At 43.1% G+C, this 14,697-nt stretch overlaps 1 protein-coding gene across 1 annotated transcript in view; it reads right to left on the reverse strand.

The window, feature by feature from the left end:
* The window catches only part of BRD4 (bromodomain containing 4), an 87,332-nt gene extending 72,642 nt beyond the window's left edge, over nucleotides 1-14,690 (reverse strand). Inside the window, 1 exon segment of the mRNA XM_049640077.1 lies at nucleotides 2,530-14,690. The gene's annotated coding sequence lies outside the window, so the exon portion shown is untranslated.
* Between the last annotated feature and the right edge of the window lie 7 nt (nucleotides 14,691-14,697).

A 14,697-nucleotide genomic window follows, 5' to 3' on the forward strand; every position in this document is an offset into this window, starting at 1 on the left:
CTAATAAAAACCCTCCAATCCCAAATCAGTTGCAGCATGCAAACAGGACAAGGGAATTTCGTAGCAGACTTCCCTATTTAAGTTCTAAACTGTGTTCAAAAAGTAGACAAGTGGCTACCTGCACATCCATGTTCATTTCATGGCAGCACTATTCACAATAGCCAAGAAGGGGAAGCAATCCAAATGTCCATCAACAGATAAATGGATAGAGAAAATATGGTTATGTACAGTCGGGTATTTTCTGCCTTAAAAAAGTAAATCCTCTCACATGTGACAACATGGATGAACCTGGAGGACATGTGCTAAGTGAAATAGGCTTGTGACAGACAAACACTACACGATTCCACTTAATGTGAGCTATCTAAAACAGTCAAACTCTTAGAAACAGAAAGTAGTATGCGGTTGCCAAGGGGCTGGAGGGAGGGGCGGGAAAAGTGAGAGTTGTTAAATGGACATAGTTTCAATTTTGCAAGATGGAAAAGTTCTAGAGATCTGCTACACAACATGCACAGACTTAACATTACTGTATACTTAAAAATATTAAGATGGCAAAGTTTTATGTTTTTGAACAGGGGGAAAAAAAGCAGATGGCTTCACCACAGATTCTTCAACTCTGGAGAGAAGACCCTCACAGGGCTGGTGTAAGCGTCAAATGGGATGCAAGAGAAACTAAGCGCTCAATTAACACTATTAATCATACTATCAATAAAAGCAAATGCCATGATTTAATATTAGCTTTGCACATTTCATAATGTAATCACAGAATGAAACCCAATGGGCCTTCAGGTCTGGTCTGCAGCGCACTAGCACAAACTCTGTGGGCAGGCTTCATCCACCTCGTTCAGTTGACTCACTCCAGGTAGACCCACCACTGGCACTTTCTAGAAGCACAACTCGGCCCTCAGTCCCTGCTTGAGCCTTTGGTCATATTCTCCACACCCAAAGATAATGGGCCAAATGCACCAGCCCTTCCCCCAAAAGCTCTGCTCACAAAATGGGGATGTATGGAATGAATGAAACGAAAGATACCAGATAAAGCAAATTCCAAGGAGGGGTGGGGAATTTTCTAGGCTATAAAAACAGAAGGGCAGAGATTAAGAATACCATACTTACGTAGGTAACTGGAGTTCACTCCATGGCGGACAGTTTTCAAAGGAAAACCCCTTTCCCTGATCTGATGAAGAAGGCTAATTCTCCACCTGAGTTCTTAGGCTATGCAGGCTTATTAGCTTCCTCTAGCCTGGGACTTTGCTGGGACTCTGCTTCCAGCCTCCTGTAGGAGGGGAGCAGGGTGCTTGTCCGTCCCCACAAATCAGGATTCTGTTCCTGACTGCCCTCTCACTCTAAATGCGGGCCCAGCCGCCCCCCACCCCCACCCCGTTCTCTCTCCACAGAGCTCCAGGAGACCTCATCCACCCTCCTGGCAATGCCTAAAGCCCCACTTCGAGCCTAGACGTGCCCCTGCATTCCAGCACTACATATCCACCTGCCTTGCTACAAGGCAGCGTCAACCACCAGCACCAAGAGACTAAAATGAGCCCATCCTCTCTAAAACCTGTCAAAGCAGGCATATTCATCACGTGGGGTAGTGCCTACCATGCTGGGTAACTCAAAAACTAAAAATCTGCCATTATTGCAGGAAGTTCCACAGGACAGCACTGCTTTAAAACTTGGGTAAGGTCATGGGGCACCTGCCAGGCTCAGTCAGTAGAGCATGCGAATTGATCTCAGGGTACTTCACGCCCCACACTGTGCATGGGGGGGGGGGGGGTAGGTCACTGTAAAATAAGATCAAAACTGGACCCTGAAAGATGGGGGGGGGGTCCTAGAAAAAAAAAACAAAGACATGGGACAGCAGTCTGTCATAGAAGCTAGGTAGGGCCCAGAGTACCACAGGATCGGGGTTTGGGTTTTAGCCTATATATATACAGTGGGGTTTTAAAGCAGCAGGAGAATTTTGCTCCAATAGATCTATTACCTTCTGATCATATTCCAACTAGCTTACTTACTGGTCTAGTTTTCAGTTTTGCATGAAGTCTGTTTAACCACTTCTACCATTTTCTCTTACTAGATTTTTCTCACAGTACTCAGAGCCAAACTCTTACTCAACGAAATCATTTGTGATCTTATAAACTCAAAGAAAGGTTTTAAAAGTAAAATGATGTTTCTTCAGGGCACTCTTATTAAATGAATTACCACCTTTCTAGCACTGGGCCACTGCCCACCACTGGACATATTAGGACCCCCTTAAACACTTGCCTCACTCTGCCCCCAGTTATGATTTAATTGTACTCAGCATACAGACATGGGAAACACTTTTATTCATCACTGAATTCTCACTGCACACACAAGATATAGCACAGTGCCCCATTATCTAGTAAGTCCCACACACACCCTGGCAGAATTTGGCCTGTTTGCTTCAGGCAGGAAATTCCCTTTAAACAACAGTCCCTAAGTGGGAAATAAACACCCATGAGCTGGAACGCAATCGCACCCTACAATAAGCAGCACCTTGAGATAGAGACTCACCATAATCCTAGGAGATCATCCAGTTCACACCCTGATATAGCAAGCCCAGGGCACATGGGCTAAAGATGAAGTTTACTCCAGCTTACTGACTCCCCCAACTCCTTTGTCTGAATTCACAGACTTTCACTAGAGTAACAAGGAAAAACTGGAGGTGAAACCAAATCAAGGCAGGTGAAGTTTAATTCCACTCATGTGAATGTCTTCATGAGACTCCTCTGGAGGGTGGCACTGCATTTAATGACCAGATACCCAGATGAAAAAGAGGTCTGCAGCCAGAGTAATGACCCTCCTCCGTGAGTGCTTCCGAGGGGCAGGTGCTTGCTTGCAGAACAGTCCAAATCTCTGTCCAGGCCTCAGCTGTCTCACAGATGGACCAGCCTAAATGCCAGCTCCTTTCCTATGCTCACAGCTGGAAGGACTCTCTTCTCAGAGTGGCTGGCCTGTACCTCTCACGAGCACTCCCATGATCTATCTTGTGCACGTCAGTTACCACTCCATCCATCTGAACGTGGCCGATTCCCTCCTTCCACAGCTTGTAGAACGAAGTCAGGAGCATGTGGGAGTGCCTGGCTGGCTCAGATGGTGGAGCATGCAATTCTTGATCTCAGGGCTGTAAATTCGACCCTCACGATGGGTGTAGAGATTAGTTAAATCTTAAAAACAAAAAGAGAGAGAGAGAGAGAGAGAGAGAGCGCGCGCGCACGCACGTGTGCACACATGGGCTCTAGAGCCAGGCGTACCACTTACCAGCTCCATGCCCTTGCACTCCTGCTCAAGTGACTGAGCTCTCTGGGCACCAGCTACCTTTTACAAAACCAAGATGATACCAGTACCCCATTAGTAAAGTTGTTTTCTTAAGACTTAAGGAAAACATAGAGCTTTTCTTAGAAATCTAGCTCCTAGGCCATAGTATCCACTCAAATACCCACCAAAACAGAGTGCTCATAAACGTGTATGCTCAAGCTCCCAGTCTGGGGAAATAGTGGGAAACAGACCCACATTGCAGCTCCATATACTGAGGCTGACAAAGACAGCCAGGGGACTCGTGTTTGACTTCACCATTTCAGAACAGGCAAGCCGGTAAAAGAAAAAAACAAAAAACCCACATACATTCAGAAAAGATACTTCTATCCGTCACAGGGAACCTTTTCACAAAGAGTCATGGATAGAAGAAAAGCACTGCCTCAAGGTGAACAAAGGGAATGTGGGGGTCGGGAAGGCAAGCGGAAAGAGCCATAGGCCAGGGTGGGCATTCAGCTTTCACACGTACAAGGGAAGGATGTTCACACAGGGTTCCCACAGCAAAGAGGCCCAGAGATGTCCTGGGAGAGGACCCTGAGGACGGGCAAACTAAACTACAGGCTATATGTGCTGCAACTCAAGAGGGCTCCAACACTAGTAACTCAAAACTGCATTCCTGGGATTACAAAGATGTGTGTTATGATTCTGAAATAGATGAACACAAAGGTGGTGTTATTTCCAGACAGCTAATCTGTCAGCTCAATTGTTTCCTAGTGTCAAAAGGAAAACAAATGAACACACATACACGACTTTATTACTTAGCAGGTTTTTTTTAATAACTGAAAGCACTTGAGAGCCAAATAATTTTCAGTGAAGCTTGTAAATTAAAACAACCTACACGTGGATGGCACCATCTTTTACAAAACTTCCGTGTACCCTATCTTGTTTCTCTTAATTACAGAATAGAAAGGGGAAACTGCTCAAGTAACAAAAATCATGCCTGTACAATAAGACTGTAATACAAGTGAGAAGAGCAATGGGATTAATTAAAGCCAACACCAACAGTAAATGCTTAAATATCCATCAACACATAACAAGATTAATCTTCAAACTTTAGAGATTAAGGAGCAAAGGAGGTGTTAATATGCACTATTCTTAGAAGTAATAGTTCTTTTGCAACCTCTGACAACCCTGCCCCAATTACAAAAGTATGAATTATTCAAGTTTATGAGGTACTGTATTTCCTATTCCTTCCACCACGCAGGAATTTGGGGAGACAGCAGAGTGGCATCACGCACACCACCTGGAGTAGCATGTTCATATTCCTAAGCATGAACATATTATGGTGAAGAATGATCCCTTGCCATCCCTCAGCATGTAGTTCTGGTGTACGCATGAACACATGTCCCACAGCAGAAAGGAGGCACTAAACCACAATAGGGACCCACAGCCATAATTCCAAGTATACCCACACCCAACACCACCAAATGACAGGCTGGCTAGTGGCCCACTGGGCTACCTTCTGCAGCAAAGGCTCCAGGCCAACACCAAATCCTGGAGACAGTTTTACAAACAGCGGCAGCTTCAGTGAACAAAAACCTCCCTTCTTCTGCAGACACAGATAGGCCCATTCTGACATTCCTCATCCCTAGTAAAGAAAACAAGCTGGAAAAGAGGGATGCACAGGGGTATGGAGGAAGTTTGCAACACTGTTGACACTCCAGTTGACAGCTCTATAAAACCCTCTGGAAGATTTTTCAAGAACAAACCAAAATGGGCGTTCCACGTTGTTTCCAAGTCATAAATTTATAAATGTCTGCGAAAGCAAGCTAGTGCGAAAACAAATGTCTTCAAAACTACCAAGAGTCTTTCAATTAACGTAATAATAAATTTTTGATTCTCAAAGTAAAATCCAGGAAATTCACTTTAGTACATACTCCTCGGATGGACTTCAGGGTTCTGAAAACTGTCTCCCTCAACGGTTCAATATTCATGCATGTGCATTTTTCCTGGAGAAAGGACCCACAGCATCTGACACAGTCTCAAGATGACCTCTGACCTTCCCTCAAGCTAAGAATTGAAGTTCTAGTGAGAGGCAGGGCTGGTCTCATCCTTGGCCACTGGATCCTCAATTATTCTGAGCTCCTTAAAGGACTGCACAAATCCAACAGTAAGAACTGCAGGAAAACGATGACCCTAACAGTGCTTAACACTTGTTTTTGATTATGGAAATCTGAGCAGGCTTTTTGTAATACCAGAGGAATGTCAAGCAGCAGACTTTACAAGAACGAACTTAAGTACAGAAACAGCTTAGCAAATGGCAAAATTACAACTGTAGCTTTCACAGGCATGGATGAAAGATGAACCCAGTCTACTGAAATGTTCTCCATTACAATTTCATTCATGGAAGCACTTACTGAAATTTATCTACCGGGTCTCTTTTCCAAGTCTTGCCCTGTGCTTCCTCGAGGTTAGTATAAGCCCAGCTCACCCCTGTGCTTCCTGAGGGCTATTTTTCTGCCAAACTGGCTCCAGTCACCACTGGGAACCCACATCATCTCACCCACCCGAAAGAGACTTTGAGACTTGGCTTGACTCCTCTCTCAGCCCCACAGCAGCCCCTCTGCACCCAGGACCTGGTAAGATAAATCCTAGCTTTCATTTTACCCTCTACCAAAGGATTTAGAATACGTAATCCCTAATACCATCTTCACTTTACCCTTTTCCTGATAACTCACTCTTGGATTCTAGTTTATGACTTCGTATGGAAATTAACTTCCCTCTCAGCCATCCAAAATTTCTTGTTTGCAGTTAGGGAGCACACTACTTCTAGTGTAAAAGACAGACGTCTTGCTCAACCAAAGTATTCCATCTAGCATACCTCATAATGATGAGCAAGATGCTGCTGGAGCTACCGTTTGGGGTGAGCAAATGGAGGGCAGAGATGGGCTACAGGTGCTACGTGTGAGGCAAGGTTGTCTGGCATTCCCATTCTGCACATGGTCAATGACGGGAAATGATCCAAGGCAGAGTCTTCTGCCATCAGACAGCATTACAAGAGAAGATTCAATCTTGACCTTGAGGTCACTATACTAGAAATAGGTAACAAGCTCTGATATCCCTGTTTGAGCCCCTAGATTCGACTGTGCCTGAGCCCTACCCACTCCAGACTTATGTTCACATCACCCAACAGACTTTCCTTTTAAGTAGTTTTATGTTTGTTACTTATACCAGAAAGACCTAACCAATACAACTATTTCCTTAAAAAACAGACAGAGAGAGAAGCCTCTTAATTTAAAAATCGGGAGGACGTATCAGAGAATAAAGGACAGGTAGCTTGCCTTACACTTAAAGAGACAAAAGGCCCTAAATGGAGTCACTTGTGCTAAGCCCCACAGTCACCAAACTGAGACTTAATACCTAATCATGGTTTCAACTTCTCCGAGAGGTGGAATTTTTAACCAGTCAATCTGGAATGACCTGCCCAGCACTAGTGAGGTCATCTGCCCAACAGACCCCAGCCCCTAAAGGAAGGTGACCCTGCCTAAAACAGCCTGTTTCTTTGCATTTCTAACTTCATCCCACCCCCTTCTACTTATAAAAACCTTCCATTTTATACAGCTCTTTGGAGCGCCTTTCTATTTACTGGATGAGGTGTCGCCCGATTAATGAATCATTGAATAAAGCCAACTAAGATCTTTAAAATTTACTCAGCTGAATTTTAACAACACACACAAAACACTATATACTTCTTGTTTTGCCTATTGCAGTCTGCTGACAACCTTCAGCACTAGATGCTTCCTCAACTCTCAGAGCCGCTCCACCCCCTACAGAGCGTTTAGCAAACAGTGGTACAAGGAAGAAAAGAAACTAAAGATCAATGCAATTCACCTGCTACTGGAAAGCATATACAGTGGTCACCCTTGGACAAGTGATGAAGAAACAAACTGCAAAAAGGTTAAAAAAAAAAATACCATCAAGGTACCGACAGTTACAATTGGATATTATCTAAAATATTATTTCACACTGTTCTGACATGACCCACAGTAACATACATTTTATCATGTACATCACAATACATAAAATCAAAGAAAAGGTTTTATAAAATCCTCTTGAATGTGTGAGACACTTTCCAACATTTCTTTTTTTCCCCCCTTAAACAATGATTGCAACCTTTTCAGTTCACATCATTACCCACAGTTTGAAAAAGACAGATATAAAACGAGTGACTTTCTCTTAAAATCTAGATTCTGGTCAAAGTTCTCTGGAGCCCAAACCTGTTATCCCATTTTACATATGAAAAATTGAGTCTTGAGAGGATACATGACTAGTCCAATGTGAGTACAGTGTGCCCCTGCACCCAGTTCTTGTGCATGCACGTGCGCGCACCTGCGTCCCCCCCACCCCCCCACCACTGGCAGGTTCCACCCTCCTTGCAGTTCTTCAGTTCTCCGGTTTCACCCCTCACAGTAACAATCTGCTCCCACCAAATATGTTTCCTCAAAAAACAATGAAAATGTTTCAGATGTAAAATCCCCAAATTTATCTCACCCCCACCCTTTGAACACAAAACAGTCTCAAAGGCCAATTTGCCCACAGGTGTGTTATGTGTTATTGCCTGGGGTAGGACAAGTGGGGACATTAGTCACACATGAGGACGTGGGAATTACTAATTCCTGTTTCTGGAAATTGCATAATACCAAGCCCAACACCTCTCCCCTGGTACTGCTTCCACAGTGTGCCAGTGCCTCTTGACCTGACAGCAACAAGGAACAAACAAGGAGTTTCAGCCTTAAGTGGACACCAAGACAAGGAAGGTGACCACATGCAAAGTAGAGCCTGGACAGCTTTTCTCAAAGCCTTTCAGGCAGAGCAAAGCAAGCACTCCCTTCAGACCCCACTCAATCTAAATACAATACAGATGTTAACCACCCCCCCCCACTTCTGTCTACCTGCCAATGCTCAGGTATACAGACCCCACTTTACCAATAAGGAAACTGAGGTCTAGAACCATTAGGTAACTTGCCTGAGGTCAAGACCAGAAGGGGGGGTCAGGGCTGGGACTGAACTCTGACAGTGGACTCCACTCCACAGTTATTCCTCTCCAGTGACACAGCTCCAACCAAGTCTGCTCTCCATAGCCCAAAGACCTGCAACTTCCTGTATTAGGCAAAACAGGCCAATACCTCTCCAAGAAAAAGATCACAGAACAGCCTATACCTAGAATGAACTATAAAAAGTCTTTGTAATTATGTCACAGTTCAAAAGGAAAAAATGGGGGGGAGGGCGCCCGGGGGGCTCAGTCAATTAAGCATCTACTTGGGTTTCGGCTCAGGTCATGATCTCACAGTTCCTGACACTGAGCCCCACATCGGGGGCTCTGCACTCACAGTGAGGAGCCTGCTTGGGATTCTCTCTCTCTCTCTCTCCGCCCCTCCCCTGCTTGTGTTCTCTTTCTCAAAAGAAATAAAATTTAAAAAGAGAGAGAAATGACATATTCATCCAAGTACCCTTAATTTGCAGTCAAATGCTGAGATTTGGCTGATTTCTGAAAGATATTCTCCAGGTGGGTTTAACACAAACAAAAAACACCCCATGTGATAATGGATCCTGATGGTCCCCAGGAAGGGTGACTGACATCAACTAGTTCTTGTGGTCAACAAGGCCCAAAGTAGCAGAACCGTAACTTTCCAGTCAGAACTCCACTTGCCTGGTCCATCCAGCTGCCTGCCTCTCTTCCAGGGAGATCCCGACTTGTGACACAAACCTTCCTGGAGACCAGAATCCTTTTTTCAAGCTCAGATGTCAACATAATTCAAATTAGGGCCAAAGGGGGCAAAGAAGGTAGGGATAGATGTTGTGCTTATGCTCTAGAAAAACTTTAGTCCACCAGCGACTTCTGGCACCCTGGTCATTGCCTTTACTCACATAACCCATTTTTAATGAAATAGAAAAGTTACATTTTAGGCCTAAGAATACACATTACCTTTCCCTGCTGGATCATTTCCCCAAACGCTGCAGCCAACACCACAGAGTGAACGCCCTCAGAGTTGAACTTCCCCTAATCCCATTACCACCACTTTTAATCTCAGTATCAGATAAAAACAAATCCTCACTTAAAAAAAAAAAACAACAACAACAACAACAAAGAAAACCAACCAAAACAAAAAATCTAACCCTCACTTGAAATCACCTTCTCCAAATGATCCCCACTCATAGTTCAATTCGGGAGACACAACAAGGCTGGGGGGAGAGGGGGCACGTCTAGAAGGCACCTGGCGGCACAATATCCGGAAGTGCCGGCTGCTACACCTTCGCGGCCCTCTGGCATTCTACTCTCAGACCTGGCTGTCTCTTCCCACTTCTGTTCTTCCCCCTGGGCAATGACAGCAAGTGCGTAGTAGCTACCTGCGAGAGGGCACAGCCTCATTTTACTCTAAACCGAAAAATGGGCAGGTGAAATTTGCAGGAGGCTGAGACAGGTTGAAATCCTGGCAGCAGGGCCAGGATTCAAACTGGGGTCTGTGACACGCCTGTGGTTATCAGTCTTTGGAGTGGGCCAGCAAAAATGAGACAGGACTGGATGCCAACAGGCTGCTTAAGCCCTTTCCAGTCACCCTTCCCCAGAGTATTCAGATAACACTAGGCTCCTATCACAGGATTAGGAATTCTGAGGCCTGATTTCAGGCAACAAAGTCCAAGTCTAACAGGAGAGAGTAGAAAGGTCAAAGAGCAAGATGTCAAGACACATCTGCTTCTCAGATGCCTTCAGAACACACCAAAGAGGACACCCTGTTTTTGCCCAATTGCTTTTTTTTCGGGGGGGGGGGGAACGTTAAAAAACAAAAAACCAAAACTCAGCCTTATAAACAAGACTCTGTTGGGGCACCTGGGTGGCACAGTTGGTTAAGCGTCCAACTCTTGATTTCAGCCCAGGTTATGATCTCATAATTCTGTGAGTTCGAGCCCCACATCCAGCTCCGTGCTGACAGTGTGGAGCCTGCTTGGGATTGTCTCCCTCTCTCTCTGCCCCTTCCCTGCTCTTTCTCTCTTTCAAAAATAAACTTAAAAAATAAAATAAATAAACAAGACCCTGTGTCAAGCTGTGATTGGAGAAATGGGACATTCATGGAACTTTTCTGGAAAACTGATTTGTATCAAGTTTGAAAGAATACACACCCTCTGATCCAGTGATCCCCTCTCTAGACATGAAAAAGGAGGAAACCTGAAAACAAGGTCCAAAAATAGAATTATGGTACATTCATATGATAAAATTTAGGCAACTATTTAAATAGAGCATTCTGGAAATGTTCACAACGTAATATTTTTTGAAAACTTAAGAGTATAATCAATTTTGTTACTAACATGAAAAATTGAAACAAAAATGAGGGTAAAGGACAGTTTTTGACATCTAACGTTAACATTGTTATTTTTCAAATTATTTCAAATGACCATGAACTACTTTTGCTTAAAGAAAAAACAAATCTCACAATCTCATTTTCAAATGACATAAACCAATCACCGCTATTCCCTTTCAGGGTTCAGTCAAGAATTGGACAGATGGCTGTTTGCCCTAACTGTGACAATGGACTTCATCTATTTCTTTAGAAGAGAATATATCCCATGATTTAAGCTAGATGTGCGCATGCAGTTTGAGAAGTTGTAGCCTATTTAGGCTGAAAAAGAAATTTTAAGAGTTTTAACAGTTACCCTTTTCAACACAAGTTTGGGGTTCATCTTCCAAATGGTTTTCTGTGCCTTACCAGCATTTTAAACTGTTCTCGAAGAATGTACAATTTTTAAAAACTAAGTTGGGATCAAACTAGGCAGGCTGTACTACATGCAACACGCAGACATCCTTGCACTTCCATTCCCTCATTTTTTTATAATGGGTACACCCTTAACCCATTAAGCTTTTCTTTTAACCCCTTGTGAAAGCACTAGAAAATCAAGGCAGTTAAAAAGTCATTGCACACCCTCAAACAGTTACCATGACCAGCAATTACACTCGTTACGTAGCTACCCCAGAGAAAATACACATGTCCGCACAGAATCTTGTGCGTGAATGTTCACAGCAGCACCATTCACAACAGCCAAAGTGGAAACAACCCAAATATCCACCAACTACTGAATGGATAAACAAAACGTGGCATGTATTCACATAATGGAATATCATTCAGTAATAAAAGGAATGAAACAGTGATTCGTGCTGTAGCACAAAGCACGAAAATGTTATACTCAGAGGTCAGACATGAAAGGCTATGATTTTTGAAATATCCAGGATACACAAATTCATAGAAACAGAAAATGTATTAGTGGTTGCCATGTGTTGCGGGGGGGGGGGGGGGGGGGGGGGGTGGGGGGTGACTGCTAATGTATAGGGGTTTCTTTTGGGACGGATGCAAATGTTCTAACATTGGTTGTGGTGATCAGTGCACACCTCTGAATATACTAGGAACTATTGAAATGTGCACTTTAAACCAGGGAACTGTAACGTGTGTGAATTGTATCTCAACAAAGCGGTTCTTTCTTTAAAGGGGCACCTGGGTGGCTTAGTAGGTTAAGCATCCAACTCTTGATTTCGGCTCAGGTCATGATCTCACAGTTTGTGAGTTCCAGCTCTGCGTTGGGCTCTGTGCCGACAGCACAGAGCCTGCTGGGATTCTCTCTCTCTCTGCCCCTCTTCCGTTCGTGTTCTCTCTCTTTCAAAATAAATAAATAAACTTAAAAAAAAAAAAGAGAGAGATTGGTGGGATTTTACAATAATAGTGTAATGCTCAAGTTATATACAATTTATACTCAATAAAATGTTGGGGAATGAATATATCAATAAAAAATGAACCTACCAAAGAAAACTCACTTTTTGTCTCCCCGTGAATATAGTATGAGCTCAGGAACTAATCACTTGAAACTGATTGGGCGATTATATACACATGAAGCCCGAATATTACAAAAACAAAACAAAAACAACAAAAAAAGACTCAATGTTTAACAACACACACGCAAATCAAGTTTTTATTAAAAACATGAGATTCACATTAAGAAATGCTGCCCATACATGTTTATTACCCACTTCATCTCCCTCTTAAAAATACTTTTCCCAGGCCAATGCTGAACCACAGCCCAAACCCACTCACCACATTTCAAACTAAGTGGGAAATGTACAGTAGACAGTGCACAGAAGCAACTGCATGCCACACTGCTTGGACCATAAGCAAGTTTACTGCAATTTCTGGACCTTAACATCACAGTTAAAATTCACATTCTTTGCAAATCACTACTGACCAACTATATCCCCTCCTAACGATATTAAGAGGAATTACTTGCATTTGGTATTAAGGACATGCCAAATTCTTTTTTTTTTAAATTTTTTTAAAAAAGTTTATTTTTGAGAAAAACAGAGTGAGCGAGACAGAATGCAAGCAGGGGAGGGGCAGAGAGAGAGGAAGACACAGAATCCCAAGCAGGCTCCAGGCCCTGAGATGTCATCACATAGCCTGACGGAGGGCTCGAACCCACAAACCGTGAGATCATGACCTGAGCCGAAGTCAGACACTTAATTGAGTGAGCTACTGAGGAGCCCCTGGACATGCCAAATTCTTGCTCACTTATCTTTCCAGTTTGTTCACTCTAAGAATATTTTATTTTAGGTCCTCTTCTAGGCGCTGAGGATACAACAGGGACTTAAAATAGGTAAAACCAAGCAAACAAAACCCTGCCCGCATGGAACTCACATTCCAGTAAAAAATTAAAATAACTTAAAATTTTATTTTTACAAACTCATGTCTAATGAATCATAAACGAACTGTCAGCATCTGCAAAGAATCCCCACAATTCTCACCTTGCAAACGCGCAGTCTTTGCGAAACAGCAAAACTCACAAAGATGTATGAAATATTAGTAGCACTTTCCAATGTCAAGCTTTTCTTTCCTTCTTATACATTTGCCAGCAACATAAAGACAAACATCTACTTTGTAAGTTCATTCAAAATCGGAAATTGAAACACTTTACAATTGACACATGACAGCAGGTTGTCAAAGGATTTAACAGCCCAGAGTCTACAAATCATTGATGTACCAAACGGTTTTTACTTTAAATTAAGAACAAGGACTCCAATCTTCTAGGTCTGTAAATCTCAAGTCATTCAATAACCTGAATTGTGTAACAGAAAAATATTGCATCCCCCCCAACCTTCAAAAACAAAAGTGCAATTTAGTACAAAGATCACAACAACTGGCTCAAAAGAGTAACTTTTGGAAACAAAGTCTAAATTCCTTTGAACAATTCAATAATTCAGTGGAAATTTTACAAAGCAGCCGCCAATTCTCTTGCAATTCTTCGGCAGTTTTTCTTTTCTCCTTATCCCCATCCAAGCTAGAGAAGCTAGCCATACTAGCACCCCAGAACAGCCAACCTGTCCTTAATATGTAGCCCCTTTCAAGTTCGAACGTTCATCTGTAGGCAGAGCTCCTCCTCTTCAGCAAATTGGCTGTGCTGAATTCTAGCTAGATACACAGAGGTGCAATCATCTCCTTTCAGTTAAAACCAACTAAAATGAACTTAAGTGCTTTTCTCCACAGCTTGACCTCTTGGATACTACGTTTCCTACCAAGGAAAGGGGTATGGTGGATAACAGGGGAGCAATGCATTTTGTTTCAGATCACGCTTTTCCTTCTGGACTTAGTCAATGGGAACCATCTGAGAGGTTTATCTTCCTCAGGTTGAAGTTTTGGGGGAGAAGAGCTTGGTTATCTGTAATACCTTGAAGGAAAGATAATCCCCACCCAAATTAAACTGAGAGGAGGAATGCTTTATTAAGTTGCTGGCGAGATCATAAAACAGATTGTACCACCACCCAAAACCCACTTGGGACTGAAAACATTCATAAATCCTGTTGAGTATAGCTTTACCACTAACAGACTACAAACTCTAAGGACTAACAACTTAGGGAACTTGACAGCCCCATTCATAAAAATCTCCCAACCATTATTACACCACCAAAGAGCCACTGGCTTACAGGCACACAGACTTGGTTTTTGTAAACACGGAAAGGTAGAGCCCTCCCAAAGGGAAGCAAAGACACTTCAATTCTCAGAAAGCACAGACTCCAAGAGGTCACTTCTTGCATCCAAAACACACACACCAAATTCAACCCAAAGACCAAGACCATACACCTCACCAGGTTGCAGAAAACACGGAGTGAAAAATAAAAATAACATTTCAAAAAACAATGCTGTGGTCCTGAGTAAATGGGAGGTCAGCCACTTAGCAAAAGCACATGACTCATCCACGGGCCTGAATGCAAGTATTTACACTGTCCACTATACCAAACTGGGATTTCCCATTTTCATCCAAGGCCGGGCCTTGGGGGGCAGCCGGGTGAAGTTGTGCTGTTTCCGTTTTTCTTTTTTTTTTTTTTTTTTTTTT

The sequence above is a fragment of the Panthera uncia genome, chromosome A2 (assembly GCF_023721935.1).
Source record: "Panthera uncia isolate 11264 chromosome A2, Puncia_PCG_1.0, whole genome shotgun sequence".
NCBI classification, from domain to species: Eukaryota; Metazoa; Chordata; class Mammalia; order Carnivora; family Felidae; genus Panthera; species Panthera uncia.